The 23,749-nt window shown below is 35.2% G+C and overlaps 1 long non-coding RNA gene across 2 annotated transcripts in view; it reads left to right on the top strand.

Moving 5' to 3' along the window:
- Positions 1 to 23,749, top strand: part of LOC131688616 (uncharacterized) — a 58,390-nt gene that overhangs the window by 11,940 nt on the left and 22,701 nt on the right. For both annotated transcript variants that reach the window (XR_009305265.1, XR_009305264.1), the window contains exon 3: positions 9,821 to 10,074. This is a non-coding gene — a long non-coding RNA (uncharacterized LOC131688616). The remainder of the gene's footprint in view (positions 1 to 9,820; positions 10,075 to 23,749) is intronic.

Below are 23,749 nucleotides of genomic sequence, written 5' to 3'. Positions count from 1 at the left end.
CTATTTATTTGAAAGTAAAATTCCCTTTCACTTGAAAGTAAAATTAAAATATTCTATCAGGGGGTCTAGAACAACTTTTTATTTTAAAGTTTTTTAATGAAATTAATTCGCATTTTTGCTACTAATTGGTACTATAGACATTCAAAGAATACTAAAAGTGAGTATCTGATGAACAATCCCATTTTCTACAACTTCGTAGAATGCAATAAATCGATGTAAAATCATCCGAGAAAGTTATTAAAATTTTATCAGTTTTAGGTGTGCGCTGGGCTTTTGGATTAAGAAGTCGATTAACAAAGACTTACAAAAAAATGTTGGGTTTAAATGAACGGTAAATTCAGATAAATTTCAATGCATACAAAGATCCATTCTCAGCAGAAAAAATATATTTTCAGATTTCTCCGGGTCTTAGGCGAAAATGACACTTTATGAACAAGGAGGTGTGGAAAGGTATTGACCAAATTTATTCGATAATCTTATACCTTTTCAAGATGTTGATTAATGTAGTAACGGATTTTATCATGCCTTTTCCATTTCTTTTCTCGCTCTAGGGGATAGCTAATGTAAACTAGAGTGACCCTTCTTCCTGATCCTAACCTGCCTGGTAAAAGACAATTGGCTTAAATTCAAAGCTTTATATTTGAATAAACTAAAGTAGATAGTTGGAATCATTGTAATAAACGACGGTTTTATTGCAATTTTGGGTTGAGAATCCTGTTTGTCTTTATCAACATTAAAAGAAAGATGATTGAAAAAGAAAAAAAGCTCTTCGAGTTTTGGATCCATGTTTGTTATCTTTTGGGGTAGATTCATTTCATCGGAATTTATAGATGCAGATTTTTGCTTGTCCTCAAATTTTATTTCCAAATCGAGCACACTTCACATAATCTTTGAAAAATGAACTAAGCCATGTTTCATAATATCCTTTAAGAAGAAATTCCGGAGTCGTTACTCATTGTCACGGGTCACAACAGAAAACGAACAAGAAAATATCAGGCTGGACCATACATTCAGTAAATTCTCAAAGTAATAAAAGTCTGTTTATTGAAGATTTCCCTCATAATATGAGATAAGAGCAAAGACAACACATCAAGAAGACAGAGTTGCCAGTTAACTAGACTAGTTCTGAAAACATTAACAGTAACACGTCTTTCGGGTAAAGGTGATACTTTCTATATCTACTTTTATATTGAGATCGCTATCTTCGTACAATAGACAAAACCTTTATTTCTCATTTACTATTGCGATTTTTGTTCAATGTACAGCGATTACCAAAAGTTAACAAACTTGAACATAAATCTCATCGAATTATTTTTCTATCCTTCATGAAACTGTCAATCACGATTCTCAATCGAAATCAAATGACTAAATATCAAATCGAGTTTGATCAAATGTAAAGTTAAAATTTAGGCCAAATATATCCCACAAGATGCTAACGAGCAAAAAGGTTGATTCAAGATTACATCAAGCATACTCCAGAATGAGTGAAGAAAAAAAAACAAGAAGCAAATATATCTGTGACAGAAAAAAAACTGTTTCATTTTGCTGCATTGCCCAGCATCTTTCAAAAGAGTCTTAATTTCGTTCAAATTTTATCTACTCATCTCTATATCTCCACGCTCCTAAAATATCATGGGTGCGCATAAAACGGCGGAATCTGGAATTATGCTTTTTACGCTTAAATGTGGGACTTTGCTAGCATTCAGGTTCTTCTGAGCGCACTGTTACAATAAGGCAATCCATTTTTTTACAAATGAAAATGATTTTGGAATAAAGCTTCTTGACCAATAGGCCCCGTGTGAATCTAGAAACTTTGATAAAAAATTAATTGCTTTCTCTGGCGATTTTAGATCGCGATGTAGTTATCTACAAAGTTGTACACAATGAAATTGTCCATCAGATTCTCACTTTTGCTAATATTTCAACGTCTAAAATACTATCTAGGGGCAAAAATGTGAACCTGTTTCATTGAAAAACCAAAGTTTTCAAACAAAAAATCTTTAAAATAAAAAGTTGTTCTGGAGCCCCCGACAGAATACTTTACTTTTACTTTCAAATGAAAGGGACTAGCCCATTGTATCACATGCTGAAGTTTTAGCGATGCCGATTTTTTTTCGTATAAAACTGTTCAAAATCAGACGCTAACTATACAAAGGACTGCGGTTCTGCAATGATGAATGTGAAACATCACAGCAACTTCGTTGCTCTTGCAGTGCTACGTATAATCGGCAAGTTCTATTTGTAGCCATCCATCATTGGAATTTCGTTCTCCAGACAGGAGATAAGCGTTTTATGCTGTTTGTGTTAAATTGAAAAATCCGCATTACAACTTATAACTCCTGCTCAGCAGTAAGTTCGTGGTCTGTCCCGTAGTTAAATGGAAAAGCTTCTTTAATGAACATCAAACTACTACTTTTTTTCTTTATCATGAATAAATGAAAACCCAGCACCATGCGCTGTAACACAATGCTCAAAAAATATCACACAGCACCACGCACTTCCTGTGGGAAGAAATTCGGTGGAGACGCATGGTCGATGGATTGGTTTACTGTTGATTCAAGCAATATTCCACCATGTAGATTTAATTTAATGTTTTACACCTCCACGCTTTTAAAACATATGCAATAAATCAACAATACGCATCAATGAATAATTATTTTATGCAGGGAAGTGCGAATTAACTATTGCAAATATTTTAGGTGCCGTCGTTTGAGTGAGAACGGACAAATAACGAAGGTGGATATTATTTATAATATCGCAGCACATAATGAAAATAGTGATAGAAATTGTTGCAGGTTTGATAGGAAACATGATTTTACACTATCCAAAGCAAAAAGTAAATTTAATTACATGCCATACTCGATTATTCGTAGACTTGATTATGCATACACTCGATCATCCGTAACTCTATTATCCGTATTTCTATTATAAGGCGGCATCAACTCGATTATTTGAATTTTTTTAAGGTTAAGATCTAAATTAGGCACTCATTCTTTCTATTCTATTTCAGTTATATTTTCTGGAGAAATCTATATTTTAAAAAAAAATGAAACTTCGTAGAAGTACATAAATTTCACTTATCCAGCAAATAACTAAGAATTGAATGCGATGTAAAATATATTTGCATACAAAAACCGCTTGCAATTGATACCGGCTAAAATTTCTGAGAGTACAAAATGTTAAATTATCGTAAAAAAGTCCAATATTTCTTAGAAATACAGAAAATGTATTCATCCGACAAATAGATATGAATTCAATGCGGCGACGTACAGAATTTCTTACACCAATTGATTGCAATTTATATCAACTCTGATGAGCAATAAATGAAAGTTACAATGACTGGAAATGGAAATTTTAAATTCTATATTTTGTTTTCGAAAATATTTACGGAAGTAAGGAAAAGTAGGCAGCTGCGTGTCGTGTTTCCAATCGAGGCATACCATGAACAAGATCGTTAATATTTGAACAGATGTTTATAGAAGTCCTCTTAATTCATAACTAGTAAAAGCAGTTTGATAAATTAGCTTGGAAGTGAAAATATTGCTGATTGATAACAAAGTGGTACTAAATCAGTGTTCTAATAGGTAGTTTTGAATTACAGCAAAATTGATAGAAAGAGGCATATTTTTGCCTAACTCCAATACTTCTTTATGAAAGTGACACAAATACTTACACTGTTGTGATTTTATTGATTAAATTCCCTAAAATCAAGGTTTGTCAACTTTCTTGTAAGTTATTTTACTAAAATTATGTCATTGGCAAAGGTGTAGTTATATACTTTTTTAGGAACAATGGAATATTTTTTTCTTAAATTGCATCTTCTCATCCTAGATGAATCCATAACACTTTTAACAATTTGATGGGTTTAACCATAATTAATCCGAACTTTTCAAATCATCGGCTGTACGCAGAATGAGTACGAATTTGAGCCATGCAAAAATATATACAGGGGGACACGAAATAAGTATATAGGAACTTTTCCACAAGATTTTATGTTTATGAAGATATGTTTGCTCGCTGGTTTTTCAAAAAAAATGGATACTCAGAAAGTCACGGTGCTATGCATACTTGAAGCACTTTTGTAGAAGAAATCAATTTTCTTAAAAATCATCAAGAGATTCCGCATAGGAGATTTTTGAAAAATGGTCGTTTTTGAGAAAAATTGTCGTTGTGAATGTGAACTTTTCGATTGTAAGGACTGAATGGGGTTTTTTTCGGTTATGCAGTCTATGGTAGCGGCAAAAACGATGTATCCTAATCAACTCCGACGTTCCAGAGATTTATTCCAGCTTTTTCAAGGAATCTAAAAATAATAATTTTTGTTGTTACCATAAACTGCATAGCCGATAAACCCCCATTCATATATTACACGATGCTACAAAATAAAAAAGTTTAATGTATTTTTGAGGTGACAAACGAACCAATGAGAGAAAGTTCGCCATATTTTTGAAGAAATCATTAAATTAATCTGGCCAATGGAAGTTTGCGCACTGGTAAGCAATCAAGGTACATACAGACAAAATTGTTCGGACCTATTCATAGCGGTGGAACACAATGAAATACAAAACATGTGCTTATATCACCCTTTTCATTTTTATCGAAATAAAATTCGACTGGTGCATTAAAACAAATCATTACTATAGCCTATCCCGAAATAAACTAGCGTTTCGTCGATTTGTTGCTATATGTGAGACAAATGAGTGCGAATGAAACAAAAATAAATCGTCAAACCGTTTTTTCGCTTGCACTAATACAAAGTGAACACGCGCGTAATTCGGCGCACGGCTTGGTGGCGCACGGCTGAAATGTCTCGATGTGGATTTTAGAAAAGATTCGCAATATATTGAACAACAAATAAAATATTACAAGTTTTAAAGCATACAAGATAGAAACTTACCCAAGTAACAATCAAAATGCTTGGAGGATCTATCATTGTTTTATCTTGGTTTTAAGAAGGATTTCTTGCAGCCGATGATGTTGTCATGGTTTTATGCAGTTGTCATTTTATTTGTTCCGTAGTTACGCGATAAAACTTGGTTATGACTTCCACGATAAAACTTTAGGGTACTAGTTTTAAGAATGATTCTGAAACGGGTCTGAATACTTTTTTAGAGCTGGAATAAAACTAACATAAAACAAATATTTTAGTCATAAGACAGCTTTATCGTAGTTTAATGCCAACGTACAAGCTATTTAATTTTGTATAATAAAACCAATTGAAAACAATTACTCCTGTGAGGCGCTTGATATACACTAAGGAGTGAAAATAATTGTCACCAGATTTTCGTACTCTTTGTTTACTTTGGTTTACACAGGTTTATGATGGGTCTATAGCGCTCATACAGGGTGTTTGGTTCATGATTAAGAACCTCTCGGGGGTGATAGACTGTGATATTTGGAGAAAGAAATTGTTCTACACATACCATCAAATCTCAACCGTTACAGAGTTATTGAACTTTTTGTGTAAAAAACTTATTTGTCTTAAAATACTTCTAATTTTAAAAGTATACTTTGTATTTTAAATCTTTTAGTTCCATTCGAAAGGTGAGAAAATTTCTTATTGAATGGTGTTCTCATATCGTTTAGTTAATTAGTTTTAATTATCTTTTAGCTGTAAAGTAGTTAAAAGTTAGTGCTTTTGAGGAGGTTTTTGCTAATTTTCTCGAAATAATGAAGTATGATTATAGCAATATCCATTATCCAAAAGTTGGGTTTTAGGACGATTCACAATTTGTTCATGGATTTCATATTCCTATCTCTTCTCATTTCTTTGTAATTTCATTACTATATTTTTCCTGTAACCGACTTGCAAGTGCTTAAAAGACTCTAATCTAAAAAATATGCTTTATATCGTTATTTACAAGATTTCATTGGAAAGCTGAGAAAGTGTCCTATCAGTGTATGTACAAATATCTTTTAGTTAAGTGTACTAAATGATTTTTTACTAACGAAATAACTCAAAATTTGTGTTTTTTGGAGAGTTTTTTAATTTTTCTAATTATTAATCAACAAAATTTATCGTTACTATTGTACATTTGATGCCCCACAATGTTCTCTATAACTTTTTATTTGACACTTTGTCTATATCTCTTTTCATTTTGCTGCTATTTAATAGTTAACACAGCATGACCTCGCCACAAATGTAGTGGGTTCGAAATCGTTATTTTTGCACATGAAACGATGTGATAAAAACGATTTTGCGTCGAAACCAAAAGAGGTAATTAAATGGAGTCAAAGAAAGAACTATAGAACTTGCTGAGATGCATTATTTCCATGATAATAATGGTGATGTTTATTATTAACAATTTTAAGAAAATTAACAAAAATGCTAATAATAGCACTAACTAATGTACTTCTAAAAGAATACTAAATTCACTTAACTGAAAGGTATTAAAACATTTTTCTCTGTAAAATATTCCTGGCTTTCGAATAAAAAGAAAAAAAAAGTACAATAAGTGCCATACTTTTTCAATTAGAGCTGGGATTAGTGAAAATGAGATAAATATATCCAAGTTGCATAACACAAATTCATGAAAATAAGAAAAGGTAAGTGTATCATGTCAAAGAATGAATTATGCAGCTCTTCAAGACTAACAATCTGGATTATTAAAATGATGAAGTTAACTGTTAGGATTTTCAAGAAATGAACGGAAAATCGATTAAAATTGTTTAATTTTTAATAAACTACTTTGAAAAGGCTACTTAAGCTTTTGAGCTGAAACATGTGAAGCCATCACTCAATGCGAAATGTTCTTACCTTCCCAGTGAACCTAAAATATTTGAAATACAAAGTATACTTTTTGAGTTAGAGGTATTTTAAGACAAATAAGTTTTTAACACAAAAAGTTCAATAACTTTGTAATGGTTGAGTTTTGATGGTATGTATAGAACGATTTTTTTTCTCCAAATATGACAGTCAATCACCCCTTGAGAGGTTCTTAACCATGAACCAAGGTTTTATGCAGTAGGTTTAGTATTACACTTAAGGAGTACAAAACAACTATAATAAAACTATTACTCCTATAGTAGTTCGCATACCAGGTTTTACTGATGACAATAAAACTGGGTCAACTAGTCATAACATGAGTTTATAGCACTCTATAGGAAGTTCATAAAACCATTAGGTAGGCATGGAAAGTGTTTAATATTAGTTTTATTAAACGCTATAAAACTTAAATGTCACCAAAATTGTTACTTGGGTAGTGTCTTCAGCAAAATTGTTCGAAAAGAAAGAGCTATGCAGTTGCTGAAGACATCATCTCAATAAAATCACTTGAAACAAAATTAATGAAAATATCTTACTTGTAGGGGAATCAATCTGTGAAAACACAATATCAAAAGAAATGGCATATTATATTCAATAATTTCTTCGAAGATTTGGTGATATTAGTTGATTGCTTATTTTGATCTTATTTTTAGATAATGATTTCTAGATATCTTTTGATAATGATCCGATTTCAACAATATATAGCTCGTTCGAAAAGTATTCGCAGCTAAGAATTTATAAAGTATTTATCTATGATGTCAATTTCGCCAGTAAATAAGGAAATAAACATCAGACTCAAAAACAAATTAATAGCGTCCTCTCTGGGTGTTAGGTCTTTCATTTGAAATTAGTTTACATTACATCGGTGCAGCTGTTACGACTCTGTTTACGAACTCTTACGCGGACTCACATTTCACTCTATTTAACGGTACACTAAAACACGAGCATTTGGGTCGTTTTACCGCGGTCTCCTGGAGAATTTCACACGGGTGGACTTTCAACCCTACCGATGGTCTCTGGGCAAAGTATAATTATCAAAATGAACAAAATAGCAGACTAATTCACTTCAAGGACGTCACGAATTATACAAAAACAGCTTATATAGACAAGACCTTACATTTTATTTAGACAGACACAAAATACTTGCGCATAATACAATTAATTCCACTTTAGCTGTGTGGAATATCGTTGCGGCCGGGACGAACGTTGGTCGACTTGCTGCTGCGATGGGTTTCCGGGGACTGGGTGGCGACGAACTGGTACTGGAACAGCAGACGAGTGTTCAGACCGGGTGCTTCCGTCGGTCGGGATCCAGATGCGGCGGCAACTCGGCCGTGTAACGTGTGGCCTGCGTTTCGAAAATGGTCCGGGAGTGGTACAATAGCTCTATACTTTCGCGAGTTACTTCGCGCACTTTTCGACACCTATTGTGGCATCATTTGACCAATAGTGCACTCGCTTGTGGTTTTTTTCCTGGCCTTTGCCAGCAGAACACTATACTGGGATCCTAAACCGTACCGAAAAATAACGGGTGGATCGTTCTTCGGATCTGTCTGATCCCACTTTTTGCGCAAACTACAAAACGGATGAAACGCACAGTCCCGGTATTGCGATGGGACGACGCTGCCGCGGTTCTTCACTCCACGGACCGAACTTTAGTAATTGAACTTGTTTTCGACGCGGGAAGCCCTTCTTATCTCCCCCGTGCCCCCGGAAACCATCTCCACTCGCGATCGATGACCTTTTCTCGTATACAGCGTAGCAGGGGAAAACGTTGTTTACAAAAATGTATGGGTTGGTGCCCCGATGAAAAGTTTATCTGAATTTTTAGATCAGATTGGTTGCATGCATAACCTTTACATTGTATAATTTTCACAAAATAAACAAATGAACAAAATAAGTAAATAAACTATCTGATATATAATATAAATAATTGAGTAAATAAATAGTGTAAATAAATGAATATGGAATAAATAAATAACAAGCAAATGAACAAATAAATAAATAAATAAATAAATAAATAAATAAATAAATAAATTAATAAATAAATTAATTAATAAATTAATAAATAAATTAATAAATAAATTAATAAATAAATAAATAAATAAATAAATAAATAAATAAATAAATAAATAAATAAATACTGACGGGCACCAACCGAAAACTACTAAACATGAAATAAACATCCTTCAAACATGTAAACATGGAAGCTATGACATTTATTTCACATTTAGACATTTACTGACAATATTTACAAATATAACAAAATTTCTAGGGGTCTATATTAAGCTGGCCCAGTGACCACGGATTTATTGTGACCAACGAAACACAGGTCACACAGCCATTGCTGAGAAACGCGAATGAGAGTTTGTCTGTTTCCTACACACACAGGCATTGTCCCAAATCTTCAAGCTGAGTCGATTGGTATATAAGACTCGACCCTGCGGGCCTCGGAAAATATCTTGAAAGTTTGAGCGAATTCTATACATTTCTTTTATAAGAAATGTACAAACCATATAAAACACCCTCTTAAGAGCTACTTATAAGGAAACTCCTTAAAACATATTATAAGAACATTGCAAAATTGTGTCGCAAAAATATGATAAATACCTATAAAATAAAAAATAGCGGAAACCTATTTTTTGAGATTCAAGTGGATATAACCCCTTAAACTCGGATGATACTTTTCCAGTCATTCACAATTAGAGTTTGTTCTGGTGTGCAAATCAAATCAATTAGAGAGAGAGAGAAAGAGAGAGAGAGAGAGAGAGAGAGAGAGAGAGAGAGAGAAAGAATGTCTTCAGGCCATTCATCTTTCTCTGTTATACCCAGCACGGCCAACTTTGTTGAAATTGCCTCCAGATGTAGAGACAGCTTTCCCTCGTAGGGGCTCATTATGAATCTGCTTTATCCACAATGTTCTGCTTATTTCATTTTGCCTCAATATATTTTAATTAAATTCACATAAACGAATAGATTGCGTTCTGATAAACTTCACCCGCAGTGCCCTGGTCCGTAGAATAATGTACATTGTATTTCTATTTCATGCCACAGAGATGATATTAAAGCACTACAAGCAAGCAGTTTCCCGAACAAGGAACACCCGATGGTGTTGTCGATATAGAGACTTCACTTCAAACTGTTGGAATCAAGTTTTCAAGGATGCACAGTTAACCAACTGATAGAGGGTATTAACACGCTACGGGCCTATTTCTCCACATCGAAGCTGTAGAAATTCACTCATAGCTCGCCCGGTCATAGAGAGTGCCGAAGATATTGGTCGTAGTTCGCCCCGGTAACGGGAGAAGGTAGGTTCGCCAGATAAATTACACATTTTGGTCTCTAAGAACTCCAGTATGGGAACGTGGATTGTATGTTGAATTGTTATTTCGAATCACATCGACTTTGGTAGCTTGTCTATAGTTTGTTTATAGCAGTTTTATAGATGAATTTTCTGTTTGTTAGTTAGTTTGATAGTTATGAGAGTTACAAAAAATGGCTCACCACACTGTTAGATGGATTGAAATAGTTTTTTCATGCAGTAAAAAAGCCTTTAAAATGTAAATAATTACAAAATCGGTGCAACCAGTTATCCCGAATGCGGAGCATAATTAATTTGATATTAGATAACACTTCGACTGTTCCGGTCCGCACGCCACCCTGCAAACCTTCAGCTCGGTGCTACTCGGAACCAGTTTATTATTTTTTTTTGGTTCGCGTAGCCCGAGGTCGTTTGAAAATTTAACGATTTTCGCTTCAGGACTAGCTAAAAGATTAATTAGTCCGTTCGTCGACTGAAAGTTAAGCTTTCTGTCCTGGCTTGTGAGTCGCTGACAGTCGTTATGAATTTTGTTTGAAACATAGCACACAGAGAAAAGTTGTTTCCAACATAACAAAAAATATCATGAATGAAACGGAAGTTCTGTATAACGTGACACCAGCAGTTTTTTTCACTTTTTATTCCTTTTTCTGCTAATGCCGTTCTTCTGCACTACCCTCGCTTCCTAGAACGGGCAGCACTATGTTTAACACGAATTCAATTTGTGCTGCCGGGCACCTAGAAGTGAGAATTTTTATGCACTGATATTATTTTCGAAAAAAATTAACAATCAGGTACAGATGTCAGCTTGTTTCATTGGGTCGACCTGAAGACTGAAGAGAGCTGTTCATATTGCGTGAGAGGATATGTCATCTCAAATAGGGGCAATCTACAATGTATTGTTTCAAGATTCATTTCAACAAATTTTTATTTTTTGCGAGAAAAAATATATTTTTATTGGGCTACAATAAATAACTGCCACTCTGTTTATAAACGCTCGGCAGTAAATTAGCTCGCAAACCAAAAATAATCGGACTTCATCATTAAAGCACTGCACAGTAGTCTAGAAAAGAAATTAAGCAGGAATTTTAACATTTTGCTAAAACCAAATTATTTAGCCTCATAATATGTTTAGGAAAGTTGTTGTACTTCGCAAGGCCCATCTTTTTGTTTGAAGAGAAGATCTAAAATTTAATTTTTACGATTCGATATAAAGTTGAAATGTCTTCGAAGAAGTTGTTGAACAACACATTTTAGTCAAATTTACTAAAGACATGCAAGCTAGATCATTTATTCCATTACATGAGGGATCCAAATAGAAGCTTCAGGGTGTCCCTTAAAAACTGTTCTATTTATAGAACTTTTGAAGTTTTTATTTTACACTAAAGCAACACTCGAATAACTTGAAGAATGTTATTTTAGGGCGCATAATGTGTCCATATACCCTTTAGAAACACATAAGAGCAGAGGTCCACATTTTAGCAGAAAAATTTATTTTCCGCAAAATCGTTTCATGTTCTGTTTTGTAGTCAGCAAGGTATTATCTGTTTTCAGGGATTGCATATTTGTTCAAAGTAGCAATGCTATTATAGGCAATATGGGAAAGTGAAATTTTAAAGTGCACTTTATCAAGTCTTTCTATTTGACTAATCAACGAAACGAAAATCTAAATATATCAAATAAAGGAAAAATGGTTTGAGAAATCTGAAAATGATATAGTTTTGAATAAGAAAAGGGTTGGCAAAGAATGCCGGTCCAAAAAACTCTAATAACAAAAAATATTAACAAAAGGGTATTGTTTCGCGGCTATGAAGAAATTCTAAAAAGCTATTATAACAGGATGTTGTTTCGTACAGAACTATTGGCAACCGTAATGAGCAACATTGCCTTTTGCATGTTATTGGTGCTAACGGGCGTAAAATTATGCCAATTTCTCTAGTCCTTCTGGCAACCCGGTTTATGATGATCGCCTTCGTGCCTCGATCTGTCGGGATCGTCAGTCAGTCCAGATCGTACCTGCATGCGTACAGGAATAAATAATTTATCTCCCCAAAAGTGATTGTGACCAATCAAATAATTACTTAAGATGAAGGGATGGTGCTAAATAAATTTCTGTCCAAAGTGGATATTTGTGCAACTTAATTGTGATTTAAAAAGTGTGTATTCCACTGATCGAAAACCAAGTACCTTGCCCGCTGTACTGAGTAAAGCCATGTCAAGTGTTCCTCGAATTTTTCGCAAAATCACCGATCTTCATGAGGTATATTTTATTGTATAGGGATTATGGTGATTAGCTTTTGGTATAAATATTTCGTTAAAATTCTTTTTTTTTTCTTTAAGATATTAACCCTTAAACTTTATTGCATGATAAAATTGTTAATTTTATATCTCAAAAACTACTGAAGATAATTCAATGAATTTTTGTACACTTATGAAATGATATTTGCAATATCTTGTAAAAATGTTTTTACTCTATAATTGTCTGAATAACGGTACTTTGAATCTATTTTAAATTTTCAATTGTATTTTTTCTTGTGTTCTTCACGCTAAAAATTTTCAAAACGTATGTCAAATTATGCGGCAATCTTTCACCTTCAATAATCTGTATTGATAATTTGTCATTTTTGTTCCTATCGAGAGTTATGGAGGATTTTGTAACAGTGCGCTCTTTCAACGCACGGCCCACTTTGATGCAACCCGCGAGAACGTTCATATTGGCAACGTCGCACGTCGCAACCACAGAATGCGCATCGCATGGGAAATGCGCATCGCATGACTATAAGAAACCACATCTCTCGGTTAGCGCAAAAAGGCAAACTTTTCAATACGGATTATCGAAGGTCATTTTTCCGTTTATTTTGAGATGCGTTAAATTTTTTTGACCGAAGTGCGCAACAAAAATTATAGTTGTTTAATATATTTATTATTATTATTATAATTTAATGCTACTAACAATTAACATCTTTAAAAACACTGCTGTTGGTCAAAATACATCTACGTTATATCCAAATTCATTTTTAGTCTGCAACATTAATATATGAAAATTGAAAATCTTATGCCAACAGCATTTTATTTCACGTTTTTATTTTCGCGAGTGATATTACTTTTAAACAACGATGTGTCTTTTGAAAAAAGTTTACATAAAATCTGTTGTTCAATCGCATCGATGTTGGGGTTTTTTATCACTATTGCTTCTGTTAATTCTGTTAATTGGTGGTTCTCCAAGTTTTGGTAAGATATTATTTATTTTTGTCGAATTTCATTTAATCATCAACGATCTTTATTTTAAAATCATCGTTATAGTTTTCCGCATGTACCTGTTCAGTCATCGAATATTCCAGTTCCATTACTTTGGCAAACACCATAAGAAGAAAAATTAAACGTTAAATTTTTCTATATTTTAAACGCGTTAACCATTTACTATAAACATGGGATGTAAAATTGAAAATTTAACGAAAATTGTGTTTTATTCATGCCCACATATATTTTCGTTGTATTTTTTGCGCCCATTACGACATATGCTACATTTGTGTTGACCAATATAATTTTTAAATTTATCACTCCACATGGATGCCACAAAAATAAGATACGACGAACATATTTATGAATTTTTTTTTAACGGAATGCATCATTCGTGTGATCGACCCATATTTATAACATAAAACAATCGAATGTTTTTTTGAGCAAATATTGTCTATTTGGGGGTAATATAGCATTTCGCGAGTTGTCTCTATATGGGAAACACCCAAGTGCGATCGAAACAAAAACAAAAACAAAATGAGCGCGTAATTTAACGCACGACCCGATGGCGCATGGCTGAAAAGTCGCTATGTGGATTTAAGAAAAGATTCGCAATATACCGTGCTACCTCTCAGACAGAACCAACTGGAAATAAAACGTGGTGAAGTATGTCAATTTGCAAAAAATATGTCAACGCAGCTTAAAACATGCCCTCTGCTCAACTTTGCTCATCGGCTGGCAACATCCGAGTGCGGTTGTCCGAGGTATTGAGTGACAGAAAATTAAATAATTCCTGAATAATATAATAACGCTAAAGAGAACAGAAAACATCACTTTCAATTATCCATAAAGAAAAGCTTGTCTTTTTGCTTTAACTTCAGAGATGCCATTTTTGAACATGAGATACGCTCCTTCAAAGCGATGCGCATTAGGACGTTGCGACGTTGCCAATATGAACGTTCTCGCGGGTTGCATCAAAGTGGGCCGTGCGTTGAAAGAGCGCATTGTTACAAAATCCTCCATAACTCTCGATAGGAACAAAAATGAAAAAATATCAATACAGATTATTGAAGGTGAAAGATTTCCGCATAATTTGACATACGTTTTAAAAAATTTTAGCGTGAAGAACACAAGAAAAAATACAATTGAAAATTTTAAATAGATGCAAAGTACCGTTATTCACACAATTATAAAGTAAAAACATTTTTATAAGATAGTGCAAATATCATTGCATGAGTGTGCAAAAATTCATTGAATTATCTTCAGTAGTTTTTGAGATATAAAATTTTCAATTTTATCTTGCAATAAAGTTTAAGGGTTAATATCTTGAAGAGAAAAAGGAATTGTAACGAAATATTTATACCAAAAGCTAATCACCATAATCCCTATACAATAAAATATACCTCATGAAGATCGGTGATTTTGCGAAAAATTCGAGGATCACTTGACATGGCTTTACTTTACTGCGCTTTGCTTGCTGGTTTTACTGCGATCGCCTTTGTGCCGCTTTCTTCTACCGTCGACCCGATGGTGTGCCGGGTGAGTGCAGTTGGACTGATGCAACTAGGGTGACGATCCCAACAGCTGCCATCATCACGCCGGAACGATTCTGGTGAGGGTTGAAAGTAACACAACGTAGGGTCCCGGTAAGCGCCATCACAGGATTATAACCGTACGTTGGACAAAAAACCCATCTGTTTAAGTCTTTTCACACATCGATAGATGCGAAAAGTTGTAACATTTTCTATATAGTAGTATCTTCAAGGTGAAATATAACAATATTTTAGTGTATTGAACTCAAATCCAAAGAGAAAGTATTCAAAATTAGGGTGACCATACGTTCTGGTTTCCCAAGACATGTCTTGGTTTTGCATTGACTGTCCTGGTGTCCTGGGAAGTCGAGGAAAATACTTAATTTGTCCTGTTTTTTGCTCCTGTAAGCCTACTATATTTCTATTTATTCAGTCTTCGCTTTTCACTATGCTCCAGATCGCAGTTATGACCGACCGCAGCCATAACTGCAGCGTATACTCATCCTCAATCGTAATGCGACAAACAAAACTTAATACAGTCGAATCTCCCAATTGTATCATACGATGGTTTTTTTTAATCTCTCAAGAGTGCCTCGTCAATATCGATGAAACAATGGTTACCAGCGTTTCTTCTCGGCTTAAAGCCGATCAATCCGGGAACCGAAGAATTCCCTTTGGTACCTCTGAAAAGACACATCGGCGTTTTGGTGCTTCTGCTTCCACTTGAGTTCTCTTGCTATTGGCTTTTTTTCGTCTTACTGGAAATCCATTCCATAAAAAGATAAATATCAACTATCGTGGCATAATTTCATTGAGCGCTCTCTCGAGCTGGAAATCATGGAATTACTACAGGGTCGATATCAGTACCTAATCAGTCGCTCTGCTGGTTAACAGTGCAGTGAATCAAAGGAACGTTTCTACCTATAGTCTGCTGTCTATATGTACCGTGCCCGTACTATAAACAAGCAAAGCAATAATAAAATTCGTCCTAAGCCAGTGTGAACAACAAAACACCGTTACTTTCATCGGTGCGATATTGATCATTCATTTCAAGATGTTTGAAACTCAACAGCAAAATTCAACAGAAAATTTGCAAATTCAGTTTAGACTAACGGAAGTCGTCGTTATACAAGCCCACCAACATGCAATACGTCGTTGAGCATGATAATGTTAGGACTAAGATAACCGTTTATATTGACAATGATAAGATTGATATGCGTCTGCACGATCTACATCTGAGTACTAATAATAAATTTATTACAACCATCATGTCGGAATACGTAACGGTGGAATCCTTTGAGTTTGAAACCTGGAGAAAAATTTTCTATGTATTTCCAACGGTGTTTGTTTTGTGAGAATGCGAGTGACGGAACCTATTCCTTCATATCTGAACTTTTAATTCACAGCAAAACGCGTCACCCAATCTCAAATCACACTGTGCACGTATGAAGGGCAGACTACTACATGCCCTACGTTGTTACACAAGAAGACACACTATGAGAAACCATGTACACAAATTTCTAACGAAGCAATATCAACTGCAAGCATACCCATCACACAGCCCATCATCAACATCAACTAAATCACAAATCACCGGAGTTGCAGCTCAGGCACCAACGAATGCTGGAACAAGAGAACCTACGCACAGCATGAACGATCATTGTGATGCGCCTACTATTTCCAAATCAACTGCCAGCACCATCGATAATAAAGTAAATAACAAAGAAGACGGATACGCGATCGTGACCCGTAGCCCCCACAAACAACTCAAACCAGGTAATCGTGAAAGCCCATACAACAATAATAGCGAGGATAGCATGAACGAAAACGATAAAGCGAGAGAAAGCGGACTAAGTGATCTACAAGCAACAATAGGCAATGAAGTAAATAGATCTTCAACAAGAAATAAGATCTTTACGCAAAGTAACAAATCGCAAGATCTGATGGATATACAATAAAAATCGATTTGTTTATTTTTATTTACACGTTGATAATATTAAAAGATCCACGGCTCAGGTAATGCATTGCAAATAAATGAAATAGCTAATGGACGATTAACATGTATTCACACCTGGATGCTGAACAGCGACTAACCGCCGAGTCTAGCATCCTACATAACAAGGAGTATGGAATATCGTGCTCAAACCAGTGCTGCAAAATTTCAAAATCAGTTACTTATTTCTGCTTGTATTTGCCGAAACCAAAGTTCAGATTCATCGCCTCCCTCATTCATTAACTTCCCACTGACTGAAACTTCATGCAGAATGGAATGCTTGAGTGCAGAGGAAATATAAATTCCTTCACCAACCAAAGCATTTATTTGTTTTTATGTTGACAGTTTGAAGGAAGAAGCTGGCTCTTCTACATTTTCGAGCATAAGTCAACTGCATAATCTATATCTGGTACGCTTTTACTCAATAATCCCTCTCATAGGTAGAATGGAAACAAAATTCAGTTCGCTTTCGAAACCAAACATGTCCGAACCTGAATGCGCTGTGTCGGAAGAACGAATGACGAGGGAAACGATCCAAACATTTTATTCATCGCGACGGGCATGAATTGAATTTTGTTTTCTTTCAAGCTCACACAGGGATGTCAATTTTTTCAAGCTCAGGCTCAAACTGATATTATTTACACCAAGCTATCCGCCAGTTTTCATATAACAATCGATTAAACAAACGGAGAAATTTTTGGTAACAACGGTAGGTTTTGCAGCTCTCAAATCGAGAGATAATGGTTGTCATTGGAGATTGCCAGGCATAGCGCAGTGAAGCTACTTGCTGATGTTTCTGATTTACGTCAATGTCGTGTTTTTAGTACCGGTCCTGCACAGACCATCTCAGCATGAAACGTTTGCTGATGACGGTGTAACTAGAACTGCCTTTGTGTAAATCCGAAAAAGTTCTTGGTCATCGAATTCCGATGAAAGACTTTCTGGCAGAGCTCCTCCTCCCAGACTCCCAGAACTTTTTTACTGGCGAAGCTCTGCCTGCCAGACCTCAGAACTTTTTGACTGCCGAAATCATGCGGAAAAGGCAATGACGATTGAGAGGTAACGGGGGGAAGCAGTACGCTTTCGACTGTTCTGGTTTTTTACTCGTCTGATATGGTCACCCTATTCAAAATCAACCAATTATGAAGTTTATTCACAAAGGAACAGTTTTATCTCACTTACCATTGAAGTAGGAAGCAGATACTAGGCCAATGTTCCTATAACATATGTACTAACAAACACTGTAATAATTGAAATCAGTAGAAGAAATCGAGGAGAGTTGGAACAGAGGAAAGTTTACACAACGTCTATTGCTAGCGAAACCATGCTGTTAGGAATCTGGCCAAAGTACTTTGGTTGTAAATCTTTCTAATATGTTTAACAAAAGCATTTTTTGCAAAATTCCTAACTGTATGGTTTTGCTAGAAATGGGCTTTGTTTGAACTCTCCTCTGATTTAACTCCCCTCTCTCCTTGGTTTCCCCTAAACATAAAAATAACTACTCGCACAAAGGGATGCTTCACTGTTTTTCAGACAGGTAGCGAAGAACACCCAAAATATCATGATGAATGAACGAAATATAGAAATACTCGTCTCTAAAACCGCCAAAATGCGATCTACGAGTATGTCTAGCCACTTTGTGAAGTTTTTATTGCTTTTGTGACAGTTACAGTAACAGATATATGATGTTCAGAAAGGATCCATCTTACTACACCACGACTTCTTCGACGCTCTTTCTATATATGCTGATGGCAACTTTGCATGGAAATATGCAGAAGTATAAATGAAACCAATCTACAACATATATGGTGTAGCAAAATTCAACATAAAGAAATATAATTCAATCATGTGTTTATAGTCCAGCTCCATGCAGTGTTGAGTGCTATTGTTTCAAATTTCTAAAACTTATTCCACCATCACCCATGCTCCATCAAAACGTACGTTGTATTCAACAGCAATTACGCAAGGGAATGTGCTTTCAACATTCATATACAATGAGTTTCGAAGCGCTGTTGGCATTTGCACGATCCCAATTCTGATTACGTGTTACGCTCAGGCTAACGAAAGTTACGTTCCGACAACAATCATTGAAGTTGGAGAGTTTTATGAATAACGCATATTGAAACCTCATTCAATAAACAAAAACACTCTTTTCATAGTCGAAATTAAAAGATAAATAAAAAAATAAATGTTTCCAACGACCAACCGAAATTTTGCGAGTAAAACAAATTTATAATAGTTTGAACTTGGTAATTGTAATGTTTAATTCATGTGTTAAGTATTCTGACAGAAACATAAAATGCAACAACCTCACGTAAATAGCGCGATTCAATTATTAGTAACCGAATATAAAATAGTTCGTCGTTCGCCCATCCAACAGTCCTACTCTACCGAAATCGCCTTTAACCCCTTCATCCACTGTTGTCTATAAACAACAACGTTTTTAAGCAGCTATAACTTTAAGTTTTGACAAGATTTACACACAAAAATAAGTATTTTACCGGCAGATATAAGAATTATCCGTTGAATTGAAAGTTCGACTTGAACCTTTGTTCGCCGCGGACACAAAACATGATAGCTCTTGGTTTACCTAAAGTTTTCCAACAGCACCATGTATTTCTCATACCTATAATTTTTCATCGATCACATTTTCTACTCAATAAGTCTTTTTCTAAACTGAATCGTTTTCAAGAATAATTCAGCCTAAAGAACTATTTAATTCTTTTGAAATGTCTGAATCCTTCCAGGAATTTCCTAAACGGAAACGGATAACTTTTCCACCCGAAAATCCAATCGATTATAGCACCTCATTCGATGTTTTATTCAAATCTGAGGAAATTTATAAATTTCCACACTTCCTGCGTAATGCTAATGAGAAGAAATTCCAATCTTCTCTGCCGACAACAGTGATAATCTCTGACTTCAGAGCCTTTCTAAATGAGCTATTAACGTTCCTTCCGGATGTGAAAGCCTCTTTACAGACAAAGAACTGCGACAAAGACTTACTGCGGCTGGATTAATTGAACCTAAACGTTTTCTTCTGTATTTCACGGAGAAGCTAATAATTTCAAAGTATTAGAAAAGACACGTTTTATGTTCAATGGTTTATCAGCGCATTGGGAACAATATAGACCACATGGGGAAGTATTCAGAATCGCGTCATCTTCAGTGGCAGATAGTGCGGCAAAACAATAACGCTTTCATCTCCACCAGAGTTAAAAATAATCGAAGTTCTTTTTTTCCAACCAGCATTACAGAAGAGAAATTGAATTTTTGGCAGCAATCAATGCTTGATTTGATGATTACCGATTTATTAAAATATAAGCAGTCGGCTATCCGGAGGTCAAGATGTTTATTTGGCCAATCGTATTAATACGACAAATGATAAATTTTCCGAATTCTCGGCAACCGGCTGCCCAGAGCAATCATTACATGATAACGCTATTGGCACGCTTACTAACAACTCTCTCATTCCCGTAATACATGTGGAGATGCAGAATATTCCTCGGTCTCTAGCAGTGACATGTATCGGACTAACATTCCTTCCTTTCCCAGAAGATCTGCATTCGGACGTGGCCGGCGTCGGTATTAATCAGCTCAGGGATCAATATGGATTGCATAATGTGGCTCATCATTCTATTCCCAAGCATGTTGTTCCAATGAACATTTTGCAATCTCAATCGGTTATGGTCAATAACGAAGTAGCAACCACGGGCGATCTCTTAATCTGCAATCAATGTTTGATTTGATGACTGCAATGCTAAACTCTACCTCCATTTTTGAGGCTTTTCAAACTGGATGGGAATTTGCAAATTTGATTATGACTTTAAATAATCATTCAAAATTTTCAAATTGAAATCCTAGATCTGTACCAGCTACTCGTTTAGGGAGCTGAAAATGCGACTTACGGAAGATTGAATCGATAGTAAATGGTCTACCTTTGGGAAACATGTCGGAAACATATATTTTCAGTAACTCTTTACAGAAAACACTTTTGTTGTACTCGGCAACCAATATGGAAAGCAGGAAGTATTGGATTTTCTAACTGCCTTCAGCTCATTTTGGATACACGCGAAGTATTTTTGCCATAGGTATGTATGTGTTCCCCACCACTGCTGCCGTTCATCTCCATCGGAATCTCTGTCATTATTTGCACGAAAGAGCCATGGTACAATGATTTTCGATCGTCGATGATGGCAGGAGCAGCCAACCCGACGTTACTCTAGTTCGTTTCCATTTGCAGCCGTCAAGTGATGTCACGTCCGCTTTAGAAAATTGAACAATTTCAGGAGTTGCGTTCGTTTCAACGGTTTGTCTGTTGACTGACGGACATAGGCGTGCATAGCCCAGTAAGAGTTAGGGGATGAGCAAACCAATAATTTTTAATTGTCACTACGGCTTAATTGTTGTATTATTTTATTTGGTCGATTCTGTTGTTTTGCACTAAATTTACTACTAGCAGAATCGGAACGGATGGAACTGGAAAACAGATAGATCGATGTTGTGCTTTCTTGTGACAAGCGCCATTTAGCACTTTTCGAGAAACAGAAGATTTCATATAAAAACAATTCATAAATGATTCACGGAAATCTCAAATGCAAATTGGTTCAAAAATTTTGAAAACACAAGTCAACCAAGAGCGGAAAAAACTATGGTAGGAAACGTTTCGTTCCCAAGACAAGAACCTAGATAATGATTAGCAGTTTTGGGAATTAAAACGCCCTCCAAACCCAAATTGTATAGATTGAAAAAATACTTTTTGATGCTAACTAATTTAATTAAATTTTACAGTAATAACTATCTGATAAATTTTCAATATATTAATCACGGAGACTTTTGGAAAATTGTGTAAATGATCTAGGGGACCATTCATAAATTACGTAACGCAAAAATTGCCCAGAATTGACTCCCCCCTCCCCCCATGTAACAAATTGTCACAAATTTCTTCATCCCCCCCTCCCCTGTAACGTAACAAATTCCTAGAAATTTTTTTTTCTTCGGTGAAAACATGTTACGTAACGATCTAGCTGACTCCTCCTCCCCCCTATGTCACAACATGTCACAACTTGTTGTACCCCCTCCCCCCTAAAAGCGTTACGTAATTTATGAATGGTCCCTAGTAGTCGGGATCCCATAGTAATGTCAAATCATATCAGTATCATTAGTTCTGCAACTAATCATAACCGTACAATTTCCAATCATGTTGAACTTATTTTGGAAGGTATGTAGGGGAACTGTGGGTAAGACGGACAGGTGGGGTAAGACGGACACATGATTATTTTAGGCATATAACAATAATATTCAATTGCTTTATATGAGTACCCTCTTTTTATGGATATCCTTGAATTATGAAGCACTCAGTAGGCCTTGAATATTGCTAAACGCGAAAAATTCAAGCAAACATTGATAATCAGTAGTGCATCTTCGAGCGGATGTAATTTTTACGTCTCTGATTTTAAGGTCTTTCGAGGAAAAAATCAATTTTTTCGCGGATTTTTTCTTTTATTTCGATAATGTAACTCTTAAATGACATCTTCGTGGAAAATAACAGGTATGTTTATATACGAGTAAATAAGTGCAAGCGTTTAAAAAATATGTGTACTGGTGGGGCAAGACGGACAGTCTTGATTAATTCTAGTGATTCATCCTTATATGAATGTCTCGCGTGTAGAAACGAAATTCTAGCAGCCAAACGTGGAGAACCATCCTGTTAGCTGAAGTCTCACATGTTGTAGACCGCAATTCCAACACAAAAACTTTAATTCCAACACAAAAACGTTATTTTTCACCTCGAATTGAACATATATATTAAGAAGAACCACAAACTATCCAAAACATCCGTTAGAAACAATATATTTTAATGTTTTGTATTGTAATCATCCTTTCGGCGACATATCGGTCTTACCCCTACCATATGTCCATTTCACCCGCTGTCTGGAAAAAGTGCAGATATTTCTTTGTTTTCTATTTCTTTCAAAAAAGATACTTGTTGATTTTTGTAACATAATCCTTCTGAGCACTCGAAAGCCAACATATGGAGCTACAATATAGAGTATTCCATGTTGACAAAAACATGCTTTTACTATGTTTTATTTGAGTATATCCTTAACATGTCCGTCTTACCCCCAGTTCCCCTACCGAAATATGGACAAGTAACATTTTTTCGAAGCGAAGTTTGAAGAAGTTTGACTGTGAAATTGCATAAATTTGAACATTTGCTGAAAATATTTTTTAAGAATGCGCAAAATTGAGGTGAAAACTTAATATAATTAATAACAAAAATAACACTTTCGGGAAGTAGATGAAAAATTATGAAAAATTGTGTTTTAAGCTTGTAGCTAGTAGGTTAGGATCGATTATTCTGTGCATTTGATTTTTGTTATATTATCAATGATAAAAATATTTGCGATCGAGATCGCCGACGCCGGCGTCGGCGGTAAAACATGATGATGAGTTATGTTCTACCATAGACCATGCGGTAGACTTGGGTGCAACGCCCAACTCCTACTCTGCATAAGGCAAAGAATTCTTCACATTTCCTTTCGATCATGTCCATATGAGCCTGCCTAGTTCTAGTTTTCCGTTCTAAGTTTATAACTGATTCGCTCTAGAATACCTATCCGTCTTTCAATTTCATTGCTTTCGTTTCTCTTAGTCTCAAATTTGCCGAAAATAGCCAACAAAATCGATACAGTAGAACCTTGCGGCAATTAAAACATAGTAACAATATTAATGTATGTGGCACATATTGTATGTGACGCAACCACTAAAGCGGCCAGGCCAACCGTGCAGCGTACAATGAAGAAGATGATTCAAAATTAAACGGTAAGCAAATTTTTCTTTTGATGAAGAATATAATTAACGGATCATTTTGAACCTTGAATAAGGAAGAAAAGATG

This window comes from Topomyia yanbarensis, chromosome 3, assembly GCF_030247195.1.
Source record: "Topomyia yanbarensis strain Yona2022 chromosome 3, ASM3024719v1, whole genome shotgun sequence".
NCBI lineage: Eukaryota > Metazoa > Arthropoda > Insecta > Diptera > Culicidae > Topomyia > Topomyia yanbarensis.
Note: the sequence above shows the minus strand (reverse complement) of the source record. Positions and strands in the feature narration are given on the sequence as shown.